The 22499-nt window shown below is 35.1% G+C and overlaps 1 protein-coding gene across 5 annotated transcripts in view; it reads right to left on the reverse strand.

The window, feature by feature from the left end:
* The window catches only part of spri (Src homology 2 domain-containing protein sprint), a 488442-nt gene that overhangs the window by 339546 nt on the left and 126397 nt on the right, over positions 1-22499 (reverse strand). The window contains exon 1 of one of the 5 annotated variants that reach the window (XM_090400604.1): positions 18223-18905. The exons of 3 other annotated variants lie outside the window; for them this stretch is intronic. The gene's annotated coding sequence lies outside the window, so the exon portion shown is untranslated. Of the gene's footprint in view, positions 1-1171; positions 1416-18222; positions 18906-22499 lie in introns of those variants that run through there. One more of the 5 variants, XM_090400605.1, reaches the window with a different exon arrangement.

Consider the following 22499-nt stretch of genomic DNA (forward strand, 5'->3'; position numbering starts at 1 on the left):
CACATACGATGGTGCTTAAGCCACATAAAACTGATAAAAATACTACTGAAAACTAGCTACATGTGTAATGAAATTGAAATAGTGTGATTTAGCATTATTTTTATTTAAAAATGTAATTTTGTCAGGCCTCGTATATAACGGATTTCGCTTATAAGATTTTTGAGGAGGCATGAAGCAACTCTGTTAAAGCCGGGTTGACCAATTGAAAAACTTACGTGTAGAGTAATTAAACAAAAATAAAGCCTTGCCGTATCAGTTCCTATTACCGTTGATAGTGGAGAATTATGCTTAGCTAGCATTACTAAGAAATAGATGACAGGAAGCCACACGAATTTTTTCGCCACTGTTACTAAGAACGACTCATTATTAACGTTTTTAGTTATTTATTTTACGCAAGTCTAAAACAGCAACACGTCAGTGTTGCGATAGTGCATTTTTTTTTTTTTAATCTCAATTATGCATGACGACCATAGAAGAATATGAGCAATGACGAAACGCTACATTAAATTTATTTTACTTGGGCTGTTAGAGTTGCAATTTCTCTCTCTCAGATGTTGCATGGCTATACTATGCAGTGACAAACATGAATAAATCTGAACACAGACATGAAATGCAAGGTACAGCGACAAGATCCGTCTCAAGTCGAAAATAAATCCTGACAAATGATAGCTTTAACACACGCTTCGCGAATGCATGGTATCACTACCAGATAGATGCTTTTTTGTTTATTATTATTATTCGAGTGCCATACACTGCTTATTATTCAATGTCGCTGTCTGGTGGATTTCACTGACAATTCAGTATTGAGTTCTTTGACAAATATTTTACGAACATTTCAATTTTCATTTTAAGTTTTAATTGTGAACCGTTTGCAGGGGAAGAAATATGGCAGAATATTTCGAAGTTATTATTTTGTAAAACTCTGAAATTTGATATTTAGAATCTTCACTAAAGTTCGTTCCATAAACTCAATTTTAGTTTCGAAATGGATAATTTTAATGGAAAAAAAAATGTAACGAATCAATTAGAATGATAGCAGCAATTCTGGTCTAGCTCGCTGAAATTAATGATATTTGTCATTTAAGATATTTACTAGTGTATTCGGATTATCTTACTTTTGGACTCTTTATTAGTCAAATAATTCATCTCTACAATGCATAAAAACACTTACCCGTTCTTAGTATCTTTTGATGGTTTTTGATAATTTTCATACTTGTTTATTGTTGCCATGATATCGCGTGACGACCTCTGCCAAGTCTTAATAAGGCGATTATATTTTGTCAAGACTGACTTCACTGAAAATATCAACCCCGATAACCTGATGTATATCATGATAATATCACAGCATCACGATATATGCTCAAGTAACTAATGTTATCGTTTCAAAAATCTCTTAATAAGAAAACCACAAGGGCCGTTTCTTATTAAATGTTGTGTTCCATAACGCTGTATTCCCTTAATTTCAGAAAATTAATTTTGTTGCTCAAAACAAATAATCAAATTGCATGTGTATGAGATAAAAACACTAAGTGTAGATTTGCGTGGTAATAAACAAAACACCGGTACCTTATGCTAATAGTTTCATTTTAAATGAGCGAATTAAAACAACTGCATGTGCTAAAGTTGCATTAGATCGTTTCCGCCGAATAACGAAGTAAAGGAAACAGGTTCGGAAAAGATAGCCACATGTACCAAGTGACCGGATAAAGCAATTTAATCGGGAACTGTTGACTATTTAGTCTAACAAACTAGATTGCGAACTTTCTGTCGTTTATGAGGTCATAAAATTTATGACTAAATGCTTTAATAATAGCCATTATATTACGGAATCATAATATTAGCTAATTTAAATTTTACTATTTATTTCTCAATTTCACACTCAAGACTACGAGCTTAAAATTGATAAATATGATTTCATAAACAAAAATCCTGTATTAGTATTTCGGATCAGGAAAAGGAAGACGACTATATCCTTCAGTTAAATAGTGTTAACCAGCATATATAAATTTCTAATATTACTACTGAAAGAAAATGACTGTAGATTTTAGCCTCTGTTCTACTGCTGCTATTATCATTGGGAATACGGGCGAAGCAACTAAGGCTGTGAGGCCCTCGTTCCGTGTGTTCTTCTGGTAGGTTTGCGGGATAAAAAACTCAGAGTTTCAGAGAGAAAACTCTATATGAGACCGGCTAACTCACCTTCAGTTGAAAAGTCCTTAAAATTATACGTGTCCTAGATGGGATTCGAACTCAGGTCTTCCCAATCAAAGGACATCGTCGATATCAACTGAACTATGGAGGCCTCCCTCTTTCTGCATCTGGAAGCAATGACAAGCGAAATTCAATACCAAGTTGAATTTTATGTTGTGATGATGTTTCGAAATTCAGCGAAATGTCAGCATGATAATTTATTCTGCCTCTGGTGTTTTTTTTAAACAGTTATATACAACTGTGAATAACAAAACTGGTTTGTCTCGTGTTAAATTTTCGTTTACTCTTTGCCATGAAAAGTTCCAAATGACTTTTGTCAAACAAAAGTAAACTCTGAATACCACTAGCAATAAATACAGTCAAAAGCCGGCGTTTAGTTAAGCTCTACAAATCATTCAAAATTCACGATGCGTAATACGGAAAATCCAGTCGTGACCATGTACGATCTCAACGCACGCCAGCTTTGTGCTAATCCAAATTAAATTATGAACAATTCTCCAGAATATAAATAGCTCTCAATTACGACATGAAATGTTGAATTGTGTGCTAACGTAAGTCACGAATACAGATACATGATCCATTACAGCCCAATAAAATAGCTACGAGGATTTTGTAACATAATGTATACGAGATAATCAAAATGACGAAGCAACAGAAATAATTGGCCATTCCGTGAAATGTATAAAACTTTTCTGAACAAGTGTTCTGTGGTACATATTTTTCCAGCACTAAGCCTGTAATTTCCCAGCAATGTAATAATAACTTGCTCAACAGCCCTGTGCAGGCCCTGAACTTCCTCACACACTTTTGCTTATCTTCCTTGTTAACTGCTAAATTCCTCTAGTTTTTCACTCCCAGGTCCTTAATATCTTTCATCACTCCATCTTTCCATCTCAATTTAGGTCTTCAAATTTTCTTCTTTCCTTCTAGTCAGCACCTTAACTATAACATGTCCAGTCCAAACTAATCAGCTGATTTGAATACACTTCATAATATGGCTTATTAAATAATCTGTATGATTACTGGTATCAGCAGAGTAAAGAGCACAATGACCTGTGAAGAAAATCTAGTACCGCACTGTTCTCATATAATATCAGCGTTTATCACCTTTTCCTCACTCCTCCATTATAAACCAACTTCTTCAGAGCTGAAATAAATTTTACATATTTCTCTGATAATTTTCCTTTCCATTTCTACTAACGAATACACTGAATCTCGATTCGAGGAACCATTATGTACTATTTTAACACTGTGGTGGTAACCAAACAAAAGCTACTGCTTGGCGCAAGTATAATTTGTGTCTCATAACGTCTTTAACAATAATAATGTCCCTTTCAGTCATTTATGATATTTCTTTTAAAAAGATAATAAAATACGTTGTTCAATTCTCAATAGTACTTTCAACTTATTAAAATATTATTAAATATTTAACATAAAAATGTCTTAAAGTACACCCAGGACCATTGTTTGGGTATATGACGTCCCTAAGGAAGCACTGTTTTGATGCTTCTAAATTCCAGAAAATATCTTATTAATATAAAATAAAAAAGGTGATTTTATAGCTAAAATGTAATTTTGTCAATTGACGCCCTCCAAATTTGCAGATTCCAGGCATTGCATTGTGGGTTACGATGTCTTTGAGTACACCAACAAATTAATTAAATAAATAAATAATAAATAGCATTATGAGTGAGACTATAACAAGATATGACAGTGGAGAATAAAGCCTGTGAATGAAACAAACTTACTGATATCATTCGCACTTAAACGTCCCCCCCCCCTCAAAATAAATAAATAATAATAATAATAAATAACAGGTACAATTTCAGAATAAGGATTCGTTATGGAGAAATATTGGTTCCTCTTCAAAATAAAATCAAACTTTGATGAAATTATTTTTTATTTTTAAAATGACTATTCTGTATATAGTTACTATTTGTTTGCATTCGTTTAGTATAACCAATGCATATATAAATATAAACACAAAAATAAAGTAAACGCTTTAACCTTATGATTAATGTGGTGTTTTTAATCAGAGCAATATTTAAGACTTGCTTTCATGAATGCACAGATAAATGATAATTAAAAAAAAACACGGAATCAAAGTTCATAGAATATTATATCCTGAGCGGTGGGGCTAGAATAAACAAGAGGATTGGAACTGTACACATCCGAGTCGGTAAAAGTTGACAAAAGCAGCATTCGTTATTCATCAGTATCAAAATTATTATTATTATTATTATTTGACACCTTCAAGGAGTCCAAAGACTCATTGTGGGTGCCAACAGCATCGAACGATTGGTCCCCTTCCAACTACTAAAAAACAGCATTCAAGCATGACCTATCTTAGCCTATTTTCTAATCTAAGATTAATTCAAAGGCAACGGCTAATTTCCAAAAATGTTTTTTAATAACCAAAATAAAAATAATAGGTTAAATAAATAAATGGAACAAATGAAAGGGAATGAGAAAATTAACAAGGTAAAATAAATATATTTTAAGATGCCCGAGGGAATTAATATTTTGAATCCAAACAAAGGGGTTATTCGAAGTTCGATTTTTCGTAATTATATAACTTTTCCCCAGTCTAATAAATAAGTTTCATTGGCCACTTCTCTCTGCAGCATTTCGTGACAAGATGGTGGTTATGCGTGTGACCATGTGCCAAATTACACAGATCTTCATACTAGCAAGTGGGCTTATTAACGCTACCAGCTGAGGCCCTGAGGTGATTGTTCTCAGCTGATTTTCGTGCTATGTGGGATGAAAAACTCCGGCTTCCTAGAAGAAAAGACCAGTTAAATGACTCTTGCATTGAAAACATTGCACTGCACTTATAAATGCTCGTCCTGCACTAAACTGGGAATTGAACCCAGTTCTATCCAACCAAACGAAATCACTGTAATCGATGGTACTACAGGTGCGCTACTGCTAGTATACGTTCTGTAGTAATCGCAATTCTGATTCAGGAGGGATCAGGAATCTCTTACTCAACAAATAATGCCGCAAATTCTACAACATTTATCAAATAGAGCTTGCAGACATCTAGCGGTGGGTACTTTAAAAGGTTCCAGTGAACGGCTAAATGTCTCCAAGAGACTTAATAAATCAGGATCTGATCAGAACTGAGCCAGTTTTATAATTTACAGTAAATCTGTTTTAGAATTCAATGGGGAAAAAAAGTTTGTAAAATAATTATGATTCGGAGTGACATTCAATATCACTTGTTAACTAACTGATAGATGGCCAATCCCTGATATATCTCCAATTATCAGCGTGTGGGGAAAGGGGGGGGGGATTAGAAAAGGTTTTTGGATCTTCATATCGTTGTCAGATAGCATTTTAGAAAATAGATATATTAAAATTTGCTTGTATAGAGAGACCTGTGAAGTTCCCCATTATTAAACATTCACACGTGTGCCATAGTTAAAAATATTTATTTTACAATATATCTTCTTACTTATCGTAAGACGTAATTCCTTACTGCTGTTCTTCGCCCTCACGGCGAAGAACAGCGGTAAGGAATTTGAACGATAAAACAGTAGAGCGCATGTGCCAAATTTAAATCGCTCTGTACAAGTAGTTGCGCGTTTCTTACGTTAAAAGCTATTGGGGCTGAAATGATTAATTATTATGATACAATATATTTAATACAAGAACCTCCGTAGCTCAGTCGATATATTGACGAAGCCCCTTTGGTCGGAAATACCTGGGTTCAATTCCCGTCCATTACGTGAGGAACTTTTATCTGGTCTCTTTCGACTAAAGGTGAGTCAGCCGTTCTCATACGGGAGTATGAGAACGGCTGACCTCAGAACAGGCAAACTGGTTCCGTGAACACATATGGATTACAGCCATGAATACTCATACAACCCAGCCATAGGTCAGAAAAACCTCGTGGCAAGGACACCTACAAAGTTACCAAGAGTCGGATACGACTGAAGGGTTAAATCAATCAATCATATTTAACAATTAAGCATAACAATTTCCCAAACTTTTGGGATAGTAAACCAATCGTTATGATTAAGGTTTAGTCTATGAAGTAGGGCTTCAGTACTTCCTTTGAATACAGATATGAAATATATATATGACGTACAGATATGAAAGGCTATTCTACTTGCTTTACTATCCCAAAAGTTTGGAAAATTGCTATACTCATTTGTGTTAAATTGACTGCTTCATAATAATTATATTTATCATTTCAGCCAAATAGTTTTAAGAAAAGCGCAACTACTTGTTCAAAGGGATTCAAATCTGGCACATGCGCTGTACTGTTTTATTGTTCAAATTCCTTACCGCTATTCTCCGCTCTCACTGATGTCTAACGATACGTAAGACGACATATTTGTAAATAGATAATTTTTACTGTGGCACACGTGTGAATGTTTAATTATTAGATATATTAAAAAAACGATGAATAAGTACTAAATAAAGAAATTGTACAATCGCGCATGCAATACTGGAATCAAGCAATTAATTTCATTTTCCAAGCAAACACTTTGCAATAAACTAGTATATATGTTAATATAAAACGTTTTAATAAGTTTTATTAACAAAGCAATTATTAATAAAAACGGCTATTAACATGCAAATACGTGTAAAAGGATACTTCAGATGAACAAACATTACCATTTATAAACATAACGATGCTCTTCTCAACTGAATGTCATATTTACTAGTGTGTGTGTGAACATGAATAGCAAAAATTAAGCTAATTTATATTATTATTTGGTAATGAAGAAAGGATTTCACTCACCCCAAAAAAAGGTATTAAAGTAGTCCCCACACAGAAAAAGTGATGGGCATCATTGTTCTACTACGTATGTATTATCAGACTTCTTGCAATGCTTCTAAATCCAGTGGACAGTTTCCACAAGCTATACATACCAGTGCAGTGTTCTCGAACTTTGAACACGCAAGCATCCTGAGAAGTTAACAGATAATACCCTCCCAGCACCTCTCAAGAGTGGTGACTGTTATACAACATATTTTATCAAAAGGTTTTCTTAATCTTGAAGTACCAAGTTTAAGAATTACTGTCAGATAACAGAAGAGGGGGTTTACTAAGAAGAACAGGAAACTATTTATATATGAAAATATCATTAAAATTACACCAGCCTTACTGCATACTAATATCCAACTATCCCTTGTGTAATATCCATGACTGATGTAGCTCTGTACATTTGGAAACCTAATCTCTGATACGATAATTAGTAGTTTAATTTTAATTGTATTAACATGCATCTTCAGGTATGGGTTATCTACGAAGATCAAATTATTATTCTATCAATTTAATACATATGTATGCCTCTTACTGGTGTATTTATCGGAACAATATTCCTCGATTTGCTCCATAATAAGCCATAAGTTATCTTGCATATAATATAAAGAGAGATATATTCGTTTATGGATGGCATTTGAATGGTTTCCATACTTAACTATTTCTATAACCATCTCTGGTCCAGAGTATTTTAATTATAAGGCGATACACATTTTTTTGTTAGTTGTATATGGGAAATATATAATTTTGCATTAACTTAATTTAACCTTTAATCCTCCTGGGTCTGGCTCCCACTAATGAGACCTAAATAAATGTCGAAACGGATCTGGATTACCCTCCCCTTAATGCATAGCAAAATAGACACATCCAAAAAGAAGTGTTTCGCATTGCGGGATGCTAAGGTCAACTGCTTCCATACACGTGGCCTAATTGTTAAGATACATCATGCGCAAACATTGTTTGCTTACACTTGAATAAAGGATTAAATATGAATATAATTTGTCAAATTTAACTATGGAAAGACCGCAGGTTACAATTAGATTTGAGAGGATTTGAGCCTGTATCACTGATTTCACATCTTCGCTGTCTAAGGATTTTATGGAATACACGCTAAAGCGAGACGTTTTAAGACTCGCTGATTACTTTCTTTTTCTGACTGCATGCCTGCTTGAAGGCATGCAGTCAAAAGGCCCTCAAATGAATAACTTTTTGTTATTCAAAATTCAAGCTGCATTTAGATAGCATTTGTAGTCTGCTGGAATATTTTCAGTGTCAACACTTTATACCATCTCTTCTCTTTCAGAAAGAAAGAGGAGAGATGGTAATTACTAATTCACTACAAGAATCGCTGATTCGTTATTTGAATATCTAGAATTATCGTTTAATTGACAGTGGAGACGATGTAAACCAGCATAAGTCTAATTTCGTTACATTTTCAAGGTTTTTTTTAAAAAAATATGATTTTTATTGTTGACTTTGTAAGACAAAAACGTTTAAAAACAAACTAATGAATATGATTAACGTTTGAACAGAGGGGGAACATCCCGTGGGGGCTCATAAAAGGTTGGAAACATATAAAGAAGGTTGAATATGTGCTAAGGGAATGGGGGGAAAACGGTTAACAGTTTGATCAACTGAACAGAATGCGATTTCATTATCTGTAGTTTTTAAAAATATTATGTAGAAAAGATAAGTCTGTGTATGGAAGGCTTTTGAAAGATGATTAATTAAAAATTTAGGATATTCTCTAAGGAATCTTGAGATTGTCATAATATTTAGATAGAATATTTGATAGGATAGGATATTTGAACTAAATGACTATTAGCAGAACTGTTACAGCATAAGCCTCGTTATTTATTATACAATTTAAGATTAGCTAGAGGTAATTACATATAATTTTTCGATTTTTTTTCTCATTAGAACACTATGGCGTAATGCGGTAACTTTGCAATTCCTTCAGTGACTAAAGCAAAAATATAATCATTACAACTAGTTAAAATACGTTTTATGGCATATGTTGGCATTATCATCAGTAAAATGGTGAAGTCATTCGCTGTTTCAGTTTACTTTGAAATCCCCCTGAGGGGAACACTGTTTAGCCATCAGTGACTGACTTCTTGTGACAACTTCTGTAATAATTCTGACAATGTGAACTTTGCTTCTCAAAACTTATGGAGAAACCTTATCATGAAAATAGTCGTGTTTTATTTTTCCTTGCAGCCATCTAGGTAATGGGTTTGATGTAGAAATGCATGCAACGCCGTAAACTGCAAGTATCGCACAGATGATGTCACAAATTTTAAAAAAGTGATTCACTGTGACCCCAAGGTGACAACTAATGCCGTTTTTCACTTTCCAGTTTTTACAGATACAGTCGAAAGATTGGAGTGCCTGAGGACATCTTTGGAAACCAGATGAAGGGGAAAAAAACCAAAGGCAAACGCATTCGCAATCTTCATCCCCCCCCTTTTAATGCTGTTGACATACCTCCTACAGCCTGCATAGAAGCAAAGCACTACTAAGGCGCCACCTTGTTTTCAAAATATTTCTCAAAGACTGTATATGTAATGCAGTTGGATGAATATTATAGCTACGCAAGATGAAAAAAAAATAATAATAATAAAATACAACCAGGATCTGAAAATCGGCATCTGAATAACTAAAAAAAAATATCACTCGATAAGATAAGTGATAAAAATATACGGTTCTCGCCAACTTTATAAAATTCAGCAATTTTTAAAAATTGCGATGTCAATGGGAGAACGAGTATATAAAGTTAAGATCTACAAAATAACCACGGCGTCCAAAAAGTTCATCCAAAAGCAAGTAACATTTGCAAAGGCTGCCACGCTGCGATATACAAGATATCCATGCGTATTAACTCACTGGACAGTGTGCATTATGTCCAATAATAAATATCCCTTTATCGAATGTTTTACGATATTCGATTAGGAGTTTATATATCCTGCAGTATGAGGAACACTACCTCATACTGCAGGTAGTGTTCCTCACTTTCCAGTTATAAATTTCTGATCGAATATTGTAAAATATTCGATAAAGGGATATCAAAACTACATGCTAGTAACAAATGTAATGGGAATATTCTATTTCTTCTTCTTGGTTAAATGGATATAAAGTCGCATTTTACTACCAGGTATTTCTTACGTTGAATATACATTATCTTTTGATCGATTACCAGCCTTCAACGAAGGAGTCAATAAAATGAAATGTTCACAACCAAGAAACTGAATTTTAAATTTTTACCACTATCAAAACAAATAAAAAGTTAATTTTAAGTGTCTAGTGGAGAGTTCTGGATATTTTAGACCTTGATCTACATGATCCAAATGTGCAAAAGCTTTAACCTTTGGTTATTTTTATGACTATCCCACCACAAAAGGTTAAAGCTTTCGCACATTTAGTACTTCATGTAGATAAGACCTAAAACATCCAGTATTCTCCACTAGACACTCTTCTTCAAGCCATTTTGGCTCTCTAATGAACAGAATGGTGTCATCAGCGCAACAAAGTTGCACTATCAAGAGCTGAACTCTTTACAACCATTTTAATTATGACAGAAATCGTCAATCGGGTGTGCAATAGTCAAATACAGAAAAATTGAACTTTTTTTCTTAAAAAAAAAAAAGTTCCCTTTTATACTATAACACCACAGACTCATCTACTGCATGTGAAGAAATATTTTTAATCAATATGCTTTATAGAGAAAATGTTCCATTCAGTTCTGGATACTTTTCCCTTCCCTCGACAGATACCGCCTGTCATTTGCACTGCGAAAAAAGGTCACTGACCCCTTATATGAAGGTTCATTCAATAGAGTAAAATATGAGTTGTAAAGTTTTAGAAACTAAACAAAAAGGAATATTTCAAAATGTCTTTCTAATACCAAATTCTGAAATAGTTGCTTACCTAGAGAATTCAGAGCATTATACATATTACATAAATCCAATACTATCCACTAACAAAGTAGGCAATTTAAATATTTAACAGATCAATAAAGTAACTGCTGTACGGCGAAACCACTCCAAGGCTAGAGAAGTCCAACGAAAGTTTGTGAGCAAGGATCAAAATTGTCTTACACATTAATAGTGGTTTGCTGTTGCATTTTGACTGTTGGAAAGTTGCTCCAATTTTATAACGATATGCTTAGAAAATGTTTGTAGCATTTTTCTTTGAGAATATGTTAGTGCAGGAAGAAACTCAAATGAAAGTTTTCACTATTGGCAAAAAGATTAACCTGATAAAGGTACCTGATATGCTTTATTTTGCTCACGATCATGCTTTATGTGTTACCATGATTTATTTGTTTCAGAAACTACTCCAGAAGGAAATAGTGTGTATGAGAAATTTTACAGTAATATCTATGGGGGGGGGGAAATCCGATAATATTCTCAAGGAAAGAAACAAACCTTGATTCCTATCTATCCAGGATTACAGACCCACAGCTATCAACAAATGCCAGTTTTGAAATTAAAAACAGGATGTCGGAAAACAAAGTTTCCAAGATTACAAATGATATCTACAAAATAAATCATTACTTCAATAGCTATGAAAATTTCCACTCGATTCTTTACTAGAGCTAGATCAAAAAATCCCAATGATCTACAAGCACAAGAAGCGTGATACATAGGTCTTTCGCATAAGGGTCAAAGCGCTACTAAATACTGCGGCTGCTTTTAAGCTTGCTTTATGAGAGGTCAGGATTCGAAATTCAATTAACTTGGTCGTAACAGTCTAATACGGAAATAAAAAATGATGAACTTTAAGAGCACTTGCCCAGAGTACGGCTGTAGAAGTAAAGGTTGTTGTATTTAATGATCTGGAGCTGATAAACCTACAAAAAGTGAGGTCGACAAGTTTCAGAATTAGCCGTTCTTGAAACTTCTTTCAAGTGCGTTTCTCAAAATATGTAACCTAATGTGAATTAGATCATTCCCACCCCATCCGTTTCAATGCGTATTATAACATTTTGCATCTTTACGAGAATTTGTCAAGCCAACTCACAGTTTGAATGTTACTATTTGTAAAAGTTTGCAATGATACAAAGGAGGTATTCCGTTCTAGTGGATGTAATTTAATTGACATAGGGCCTAAAGAGTTGTCGTGTCATATCAATTTGGTTTAAATCAACCATTTTAGTCCCAAAATTACAATTCTGGACTACTTCTTTAGTCTTTTTCCATTAACTGCTAGATATGGCCTTCTCTCCCTTAACCTTTTCAGTTCTTTAATATACAACGTATATTATTTTTATACATGTATATCATAATTCATACGATATACAAGAATGTGATATTTTGCCTTCTTGTATGTCGTATACAAAAATGTAAATTGAGTAGCATTTTCAGAACCTTAGCTTGCAAAGATGTGCTATAACCTGTTGTGGGTAGGGATTAACAAAGTCCCCCCCCGCTTTTTTTTTTCTCTTGTGGTTTGGGTTATTATAAAAGGTTGGGAATACTATTTTAACATCCACCTGTTCTCAACAACGATTTTCCCAAGTCCGCTTCCATGATCATTTATATTTAACGAGTTGGGAAATTAACTTCCTTTTGGAGAGAAACTCTCCGGTTCATGAAAATAGGTGGCCTAAATACAATCCCATGAAACAAGCTTCCTGTACAGAATGCAGCGTTATTATTCATGTACCCGGATATTTTGGAGTCAGAGGTTTTTTTTTTTTTTTTTTTTGTCCCTTTGATTGTGTGTGTGTGGGGGGGGGGGGGGGTAGAAAAATTATATGAACCAAAAATAAAAGGTTTAAATGGAACGATTTGCGAAGGTGTCAAAAGTCTAGAAAATTTTAATATTTCGAGCTACTACTCGAAATATTAAAGAACCAAACTATTTCAGTGAAACTGAAAGTATACCTATTGACAACGAACAGAGAGCGGACTGAATAATTTTATGGATGTATTTAAAAAAAAATTCAGAGAACCGTTCAATACTAAAAGAATGAATTCGTCGTAAGTGATGAAAATTCCCAGAAAGTTATTGTTTAAGTGCATTAGAAATACATGAGGAGAATGTGTCTCGAATACTAAGCGCTCTTTGGGCGCAAATAAAGCATTTTGGCTACGTGTATTTGTAAATTTTCGATCGGGAAAGACTAATTCGCAAATAATGCTTGCGAAAGCCATGCCTCGTTACAGTACTTGGCAAGATACAGTATAACAAGCAAAAATTCCAAATATAACTGATCACATACACACTTATGCTGAAGTAAGTACTGGGACATTTTGCCGGATTTTAAAATGAAACATACCGATATGTATATTCCTCCTGCCATATGTACCAGAACAGACATACATATATACATACATATATATATATATGTATATTGTGAAGGATACGTGGAAACGTCCCCTTCCTCTTCACAACCTCGTGTAGTCTGGCATCACAACAATGCCAGGTGGGAAGATCTCCGTGACTTTTTCCTTTCCATGGTCATACATGTGACCTTATTAGAGAAATTATCCATGTTGAAATGGAGGTTTTCATTCCTGGTTTTGCAAGTTTGGCGTCAGAGTAGCTTGAGACAAATCCCCCAACTTCACTCGAAACCTGCACTGACGCCAAACTTGCAAAACTAGCATTCAAAATGCGAATCTGATTTTCAATAGGACGAAATGTAGAAAATTCCCGACCTGTGCCAATGGCATTCGTGCTTTCCATTCCATCGCAAAAGCTGTTGTGCATAACCTGTGTCCATCTGTGTTTCCACTTCTTTTTCATCCAAATGGTAACATTACATCACCGAAAGATAAGGATGAGAAAGAAGTGGAAATACAGATGAACATAAGTTACGCCAAACAGCAAGTTTGGCGTAACTTATGTTCGAATAAGTTAAGCACGAATGCTATTGGTACAGGTCGTGAATTTTCTACATTTCTGACCTGGGTTCATTCTTTTCAGCCAACTCCTACATAAGTGAAAGTAAATCGTCTCCTCTAATTGGAACATGCATCGTATACCTCTTGTAGCTTTCCGCCAAAAAGACAGAAGAATCTTGAACCTTGACAATAAAAAGCTTCCGGTTCTGACGGAATTCCACCAGTTGTGCTCTTAACCTGTTCTTTATCATCTATACACTATATTATACTCAGATGGCATCCACGCTACATCATGGAAGCAAGCCCACACACAGTCACAAAAAAAAAAGCGGTAAGCGTCTACACACTACGACCTATTGATCTCACCTGCGTTGTCTAAAGCAATTGAGATCATTAACTTCTTCCAGATACGGAGAAATGTCAATCTAATCAATACCTACCACTATGGATTTCAACGATCAAGATCCACAAGATCTCTCGGCTCATATCACCCACCTCTGGACACAGGCCAATGTGGAGAAACCTGAGCTGATAAATATGATATCTCCAAGGCATTTTTGACAGTGTCATTGAGGGCTTTTCAGCAAATTGCTAGTTTATAGCTGTCATCCTCCCATTTGTAAACGAACTGCCAGTCTTCTCTCAGGTCATTCACTACATGTGATGGTGGAAGGTGTTCTCTCTGTATGATTAACCTTACAAACCTCAAACTATTCGTTTTAATGATTATAGCACTCTTCACCTATCCTACTCATACGATAAACCTTGCAGTGCTCAAACATCTTAAGTTTCAAAATGTTTGAGCAATGGAACAAATAACAACTTAGTCACCTTCAATGCTTCCCAAACACAATTTTGCCTGGTTTCTTGTAAAAAAAGAACTTATTCTCCACTTACTTTTGATAATGCTCAACTTAATAGTCAAGACCAGATCTCTCTCTCTCTCTCTCTTTTCTTGGAGTGACTCTCTCCAAGTATTTCTCTTATTCCTAGTGATGTGACATAATCACACCGCTTCTATAACATCTTCAGCTTCCAGAAAAGCATACTTTCGCTTAAGACATTACTTCTCTACTGCCCAGCTGGCTGCTTACTTTATACTAATCTTGAATCCACCTAACCTTGGAATACTGCTAGCATATTTGGGGTGGTGCACGGGCTCAGTTGATTGGTGACCGTCTCTCACACACTCTCTTCAGTGTGTCTGAAGAGAGTCTGTGTCTCATCAACGATCGGTTTCTGTATTGTGTCCTTTCTACTGTCACTGTTCAGCAGAACTAGTATCCATTATGCCCCTCCCTATTTCTACTAAAACTTACAGGAACACAGCAGCAGCTGCCCAATACACTTTTCCAATTAAATTATAGAGTCACTGACTCTGTTATTCCCAGTCACCTTTTATTCCATCCATCTCAGTTCTCTGGAACAGCCTCTCTCAAAATTCTTCACAAAGACTATAACCTCCATCTCGACAAGAAGAATATCAACAATTACTTTGCTCTTGATCCAAGCCCACACAACATTTGCTATTGGCCTCGTGTGTGGGAGTGACATAAAAAGAACTTCAAAAGATATGTTATAAAATAAATTTGTGGCTTTTACTCCCAAATAAACGCGCAGGAAGGCACAAAAAGGCTAATAATAAAAGATTGCAGTCTCAGAGAGAATCTGCAAGGATTAAGATAGTTTGTAAAATAATATGAAGGGCTGCAGTTTCAGTTTGTACTCAAGGACAGCTTCATATGAAACAAACAATGGCAATCGATTGCACAGACTACACTGTGGTAAAGGGCATCATGGGTTTAATGGTTGCGTGACAATCTTAAGCACGATGAATCATATCTATGAGGTTATGGCAGAGATGTATGCTCTGGAACTGTTTTTCCCTGGTATAAACTTAGACCTTTGGTTATGGTACCCAGAAGGATGATCATCGGCCGAATCTAGATTAACACTTATGGATAGCACAATGCTTCCAACGTAGCTTTGTGAAAAGACTCGTGTTCATTTCAACAAAGCATATTGTGCAGTCGATGACATGTTATGCTCGACAAAGTTTGAAGGAAATAAAGTTAAGCTTGATTGTCTGCACTCTCAATCTCAACCTCACAGAATACTTGTTATCAATGGATCCAACAACAGTACATGGGCCTTTAGTCACTTTGAAGGAAGAATTATCTGAAATAATTGAGTTATCATAAACTTGCGGATACTGTGCGTAAAAAAGACGGTTAAATATCATCGTGGCCAAATGAGGTATCATATATCATTATGCAATGAAGTCCGTGCTGCGAAAACAACCGTTCGCGAAACTTGGGGGGAGGGGATGGAATTCACAGTAGAGATTCTGCTTCGTGAGTAGGTCCTACATACAGTCTTGTTTATCTAACTATATTGATCTAGTCACAAGTCTCTCTCACTCTCTGGAGGCTCTGTAGTCAGCCGGCAACAATGCCCTTTGGAAAGACCTGAGTTCGCAAATGGCAATCCGAAGAATACAAACAATTAACAGACATAACACTCTGTTGGTCTTAGCTGTTTTGGCTGTTATTCCAAAATAACCCAATCACGCTTCCTTCCCTCCCTCCCTCTCTTCCGAATGAAAGTGGAATTACACCGGGAAAAAAAAAAAAATAAATAAATATATCAAGAAGTCTTGAAACCTAAGAAACTACTTCTGTTCTGCGTTCTACACATTACGCCAAATGGTAATTAGGGCCAGTGAGCTTTTATCAACGTTTACTCGTAAATATGTTACAAGTTAAGGGTGTTCAAAGCAGGATTTCGATTGTCGATACTTGTTTTTCTGAGAACTAGCGTTTGCAACATTTGCTGTTATTCAAAAGACTTATCACGTTTGAAAAGAGAGAGAGAAACGATGAGTGTCAAAAGTTAGTGTTCTAATCAACCTTGGACTTTTTTTATGGTTTTAACTGTAGACATAAGTTTGGTTTGCCTAATGTTGCCGAGAGCATGAGACTGCCTTTAGGTAGAAGATGAATTTCATTGCCCGGTGTTGGACCATTTTCCCACTTGGAGGCCTGAAAGTGGCTTAGAAGTCACTTCAGCTCTCCATTACAATATTGCTGCAACCTAACTGTAAACAGCTTATTGGTTTGATTTCGATTATAACCGAAGTAATTAAAGCTATAAAGCCACTATATCGTGTCTGGTAATCGCATTGTGTTACTTAAGCCAATTTGCCTCTTCAGGACTGCAAAGGGTATGATGAAATTGCAAAGTAGATATAGCAAATTGCAAGTGAAATACTGCACTGAACGAACTTCGAAAAAATGCATTTTTGTCTTGAACTCATAGTGATACATGCCAAGTCATATGTGTGTGTAACAGACATTGTGCCCATTGAGCAATGCTATAATACTAAATTATGTGCTATCCGAAGCGTCTCCATAAACGGAAGATGACACATCATTTACCGTTGGTTGACGTTCGATTCGTCAATTTGTCCCAAAGTGAATGTGATTCGAATCCTGTCTATGGGCGCGAACTGTTTGAAAGGTATTCTCAGATGAAGAGTCAGACACTGTGTCTTCTATTCAGGTGACAAGAATTTTTCCTCCCGCAAAATAGACAAACTATGGCAAAAAACAGACACTATCTAGCTTCAGCCTTTAGTTCTTTCGGTCGTAATTCCAACCAAACCAAATGGTTGTTCAAACCTATTTTAGGCATTCTTTCATTTTTCTGCTGCGAATCGCCTTAACCGAGTCTTCTCAAAACAGGAGCACGCAGCATCACCTGGCTGGTTGATGAAATCGATTAAGTATCAGCTGATTCTAATGTTTTGGCACCTTTTACATGAGGAGGAGAAGGGAGACTCTTCCAACATGGTCTCTCTTCATCTTTCTACTGCAATCCAGATGATTATGAACCAACGATTTCCCATTAAGTAATTCAACTGTCCATTCACCAATAGCCACAATTATTAAACAAAACCAGCTGCATTAAGCGCAACTGTTTCAATAAACATTTTTTCACGCATATCCTACAGAACTGAATTCAAAGACATGATACGTGCAATATTTAAACATATATCAATATAATAAAATCTGAATGTGTGCAAACGCTTGTATATTACATCTTACGGAGTAAATTATTCTTTACTTTTCATGCAGTCCCTTTTTTATATTCGTTAATATTGAAATCCCGTCGATTATGAATCTACGACTTCTTAAAAAAGAAAAAAAAAATCAACGCATAGCATTTTATGAAAAAGAAAAATTATTCATCATTACGAAAGTTTGGGTTCAATCAGTTCAAGAAATATTAATGGCGGACCAAAAGATTGTTCTGATTTGAAGAAAATTTCATTGTAATTTATTTAATTATTTATTTTACTTAATAGTTTCAAACATGTACCTCATTAGCTGACGAACACACCTTAATAAGTAGAGAAGGCTAGAAATGTCAGAACACAAGATGATGTGCAAAGTCCACGTGTCTTGTCGTTCATGTTATTGTTACAGTTCTTCAGCATTACGTTGCTGACACGCTCCAGTGGATTAGTCACCCAAGTGCACACGAAAGATTTCAAGCGTAATTGCGTGAACATATGGCACGCACGAGAAAATGATGAAAACAAAGCAATAACCTTATGACATTATGAAAACAAACAACAAAAAAAGTCGGAATGAGTAAGCAAAAAGGGGGGAAAAAAGTTATGAAATCTGAATTAACGTAGAACGCCGTAAAAGGCAACATTAACGTTCATTTGAAGTTACACATCGCTGCAAGAGTTGCGAAGACTAAACTCACAAGGTGAAGAAAGAATTATCTTAAGTAGTCAAGCAACAAAAGTGACCTATTTAAATATTCTCGTCAAAAATTGGTAATCGAAAACTGAAAAGACTGAACATATGATTCAGTGATTTGCTGGAATTTTCGAATACTTCTCAACCTTAAGAATTCGAAAATTAAAGGAAAATAAATGAACAGAAAAAACGTCCATTGCTATTGTGTTACGTGCTCAACATTCGATATTACTTAATTGAAGCCAAGTGCTAGCTGACATTGCATTTATCTAAAATGATAAATCTAATCTTGGTCCATGCAATTTCTTAATTTTTCTCAACACAACGTATCAGATTTTACAGGAAATCCCACGTTACAAAAGGGTTGCGTTCCAAAAGTTTGTTCTTCTATTCAGAACTGTTTATTTAACTCGGAATTTGCACAGTGCGGCATGTTTCCGATGAAGAGTGGAAAAACAAAATATGGTTGCGATTTCAATAATAATAATAATAATACGAAACAGAAAAACAAATGAATAGCAAAACATTTTTTTCCCCCATTACCTATGGCGCTCTGTCCGTCGAAATCGAGTTATCGATACAGAACGTAAATAAGGTAAAATTCGCAAGTGCAAATAACGCAAATATAAACAACGTGCATGTGTATTAACACGCGTTTGTTTATACTGTTTAATAAAGGTTCAGAAGGAAGGAAATTTTCTTTCTGGGAAACAATCTTAAAAGGAAAAATTCTGATTCTTTCCCGAGCTTATAGAATTGATGACGATAGTTCTAAGATCACATATTAAATATATATTCTTATTAATGCCATTTGTGCCTGTGTAGTAATTTCAGTGTTCGCTGGATCGGCAGGAAAATAACAGATACAATACCTATAGTTGGTAATTAATTGACTAAGCAACTTTTCTAGAGCTAGTCGTCCAGGTAAAACTCGGATTTGTTAACGTGCAATTTCGAAAAATCAGAGTTGCATGGAAGAGCACTCTTTTTTTTTATTATTATTATTTCTAGGTACTTTTGAAGTAATACAAATCTGGACACCGATCCACTGTTTCAATCAAAGCATTTTCTTTCATTCTAAAATTAAACAGAACCAAAATCAAATACGTTTCTAAAGATGATGCCAGGAAAATAAACCTTTGCTCATCAGCAAAGAGCCTATTTCAACTGGATCAATTAAGAATGTTATGTCTAAAAAAAATTCCTTTGTAGGCATGGATGTTTATTAAAGGCTACTCTGAACGAGCATGTATAGTTCGTCCAGTAGCAGTGACATTATTAAAAAAAAAAAAAAAAACTTAGAATTAATGTGATGTGTTGAAACCACAGAAACAATGCATATGTAACAGAAAATTCGATGAGCAAAAAGAAAGTGAAGATCCACGCAGAAATAGAGTTTAGGCGGATTCGAACTTACGTGACCCGATATTTAGCCAACCATAATTTATCTTAGCACCCAACACAAAGTTGCACGCTTAGAGACATTCCGGAAAAATCTGAGAAATGAGCGCTGAGGAAAAATGAACCAATCTGTTCACACTTAATGCTCACGCCATGATACAATATAGACACAACTTAGTGATGATTATAATCATCACTAAGTTGTATCTGTATTGTAATTAAATAACAAAAAAACGTATACTAAGCATCGTTTGTAGATTTTGTTGCAGGGTAGGAAAATTTAGCTTTTCTGTGGATTTTCTGCACTAGTGTCTCTCTCCCCTCCTAAATTTATGTACTAAATCGGAAAATCCTGTCCTGTTTACACGATGCTCTCAAGAATGCATGTAGCACTTCCGGAGAGGACTCTCCGCCACATTCCATACATTTTTCGTTACTTGTAACCTTATCTTACGCTCGTGCTCATGTCAAATGCGAACTTAGTATAATCGCTGAAGACTATCACATATATCCAATAGCTTTTAATGTCTTACTCGTCTGAGCTGTGGCTACAGGATCTATGGTAATTACCACAACCTTTCGTAGCGGGAGTCTCATCTATAGCATATTATTACTGTGGGTAGACTAAGATTTTTTTTCTGGTTTTTAAATTTTATATATATATATATATATATAGTGAGACCGGAAGATAAAATTCATCTAACACCTGAAGACAATCACATACGTCCATGTCAACGGCGACAGTAAAAATCAGCAGCCCAGTAGTTAGGTCGTATCAATATCTTATGGCCTAGTTGGCCACATGTTAATATGAAACCAATATCAAAGCTTCAATTGATTTATTATAATTCGCCAACTCTAAATGCTGCTAACTCGTGCTGACAATTATACAACTCATGTTCTCTACCCACTGGAGAACCATAATCATTATTCCTTTTATGCATACTTACCAAATATTTGTTAAACGCATCCTCTATTAAGAGAAAGGCGGCCTCTCCATAAAAAATAGATAATACACAAAACGCAAGTTATCCCTCATTTCTAATTATAGAAATTATGGTAAGCACAATAACGAAAATTATAGATGATCAGAATGATGTCTGTATCTGAATAGCACTAATGTAATAGTCATTTTCTGGAGGAAGTAGGATGCCACTGAATTGTAACCCCCTCTAATAAATAAACAAAGTGAATGCCCCTCTCTTTAAGAAATAAAAACGTGGAAAATTTATAACATACATTTACTCTGCAGATGCCAACCAGAAATACTATAAGAATGTCATTTTGGGTTATCCAATAGCTTTTAATGTCTTACTCGTCTGAGCAGTGGCTACAGGATCTATGGTAATTACCACATTTCCTGCTTTGGTGCTTGTCTGTCATTTGCTCAGACTAGGACAACTAGCATGAAAACAAAAGAGCATCCTCCTTCACAAACTCTCTCCTCTCCCAACTACTTACTTCCAAAGCACTCTCACTGGTAATACAAATGAAAATAGCCTTCACAACATAATTCAAAATGACAGACCTTCTCTGTGTGCTTATGGGCTATAAATGCTTTAACTTCATATTTAGTCGAATCCTTATTAACCCTACACATGATATAAATATAATGCGAAAAGCAAATTGAACAAATTAGAGTGAAACACAGCACACAAGGGTTTTGGTCCACGAAATGTTATGTGAAAACCGTAATTCAAAAACTGAAATGATCAAGTTAATAATAATAATGGCAATATTTGAAAAGATCATTTATTTGTATTTTTGATGGAAATTGATTTCAAGGGAAATGCATTTAGCGCGATATATTTCAAAGCTTTTTCGATAATTTTTTTCAAAACAAGATTGACGAAACTGATAAAAAAATGACAAGTTATATTACCTTTTATTTTAAACCTACTTTGAGAACACGCCGAATTTGTCCTTTGTTTTTATCACAATCAGCGTCTAATAAACATTTCAAAAATAGCATTCGACTGTGAAGAATAGTTTCAACTTTCTCCCTTACTGTTTTCTTTCACGAAGAGAAAAGATTGGAAGAAGCTAACACTTTAAACATTCTCCGTTAAAAGCATGCCTCCCTTAAGTCCATCACAGTAACAAAATCGCCTCTTATTTGTCTTTCTCCCGTTACATACGGCTCAGCAATCTCTTTTAAACTACGTTGCTCTATGTGAATGAATATCGTTTCCCTGGTGGTACTTCTTAATGAAATAAATTTAGCTGTTGAAGGAGGAGCATCTGGATTTCTGCTATCGTTGTGTGCAGCTTCTTGGGCTCGAGCATCGATCGAATTATTTAAGCTTCAGCAACCAGATACAGACACAAAGAAGCATCGTCGAGTTGCGTAACTACATACCTTAAAAAATCCATTATAACAGTAAATAAAATGCCAACAAAAAAAAAATTTCATATTCCCCCTTTGAAATTTGGGAAATAAGGCGTCTCTCCAAGTTTCGATTTTTAATTGGCATTTTAACTTGT

This window comes from Typopeltis vanoorti, chromosome 11 (genome assembly GCF_054136105.1).
Source record: "Typopeltis vanoorti isolate ZY-2024b chromosome 11, IOZ_Tvanoo_1.0, whole genome shotgun sequence".
NCBI classification, from domain to species: Eukaryota; Metazoa; Arthropoda; class Arachnida; order Uropygi; family Thelyphonidae; genus Typopeltis; species Typopeltis vanoorti.